We start from the raw sequence: 1,270 nt of genomic DNA, 5'->3' as shown, positions 1-1,270 counted from the left end.
ACACAGTCCTTCCATCTCTTTCTTGGTCTCCCTCTTTTTCTTCTTCCTTGCACCTCCACCCCCATAGTATGTCTCCCAGCGTGGTCCTCATCTCTCCTCAACAGGTGTGCATACCATCTCAGCCTCCCCTCCTGCACTTTCTTTGATACTTCCACCACCTTAGTTGACCCCCTTATGTAGTCATTTCTGATCCTATCCACTCTTGTTACCCCAGACATCCACCTAAGCATTCTCATTTCTGCACATCCATCTTCTTCTGCTCTGCTTTTCTCATGCTTGCTGTTTCCGTACCATACAGCATTGCTGTTCTTACCACCGTCTTGTGAAATTTTCCTTTTAACCTAAGCGGCACTCTTTTGTCACAAAGAACTCCGAGGCCGCTCTCAGTTGTTCCAGCCTGCCTGTACCCGATGTTTTACTTCTTCTTCCATACTTCCTCCAGCGTTAACAAAAGATCCCTAAATACTTAAACTTATCAACTCTCCTTATTTGCTCTCCACCAAGCTGAATACTTTCTCTATCATCCCCCTCTGTGGTGGTACACATATATTCTGTTTTGGATCTACTTATTCTCATTCCTCTGTCCTCCAGTACTTGTCTCCATCTCTCCAATTTCACTTCCAGATCTTCCCTGCTCTCTGCACCACAGAACAATCATCCGCATACAATATGTTCCATGGTACTGTCTCCCTTACTTCCTCTATTATAACATCCATCACTATGTTAAAGATAAATGGGCTCAGAGCCGACCCCTGGTGTAATCCTACTCTCACCTCAAAACCTTCTGTCTCCCCAACACTGCTCCTCACTCTGGTAAATACATTCGGGTACATCTCTTGTATCAATCGCACATACTTCTCTGGCACCATCTTCTCCCTCAGGCTCCTCCATACCTCTTGTCTCGGGACTCGGTCATAAGCCTTTTCAAGGTCAATGAATACCATATGTAGGTCACTTTGTCTTTCCCCGAATTTCTCCATTATTTGCCTCAGACAAAATATACCATCTGTTGTTCCCCTTCCCTTCATAAATCCCATCTGCTCCTTACCTATTTGTACTTCTTCTCTCAGAGTGGGTGGATATAATATATATAGGGCTATATATATATATATATATATATATAGATATATATATATATATATATATATATAATATATAGATATAGATATATGATATAGATATATATATATATATATATATATATATAGTATATAGATATATCTATATATATATATATATATATATATATAGATATATATATATATATATA

This window comes from Macrobrachium nipponense, chromosome 33 (genome assembly GCF_015104395.2).
Source record: "Macrobrachium nipponense isolate FS-2020 chromosome 33, ASM1510439v2, whole genome shotgun sequence".
NCBI lineage: Eukaryota > Metazoa > Arthropoda > Malacostraca > Decapoda > Palaemonidae > Macrobrachium > Macrobrachium nipponense.
Note: the sequence above shows the minus strand (reverse complement) of the source record.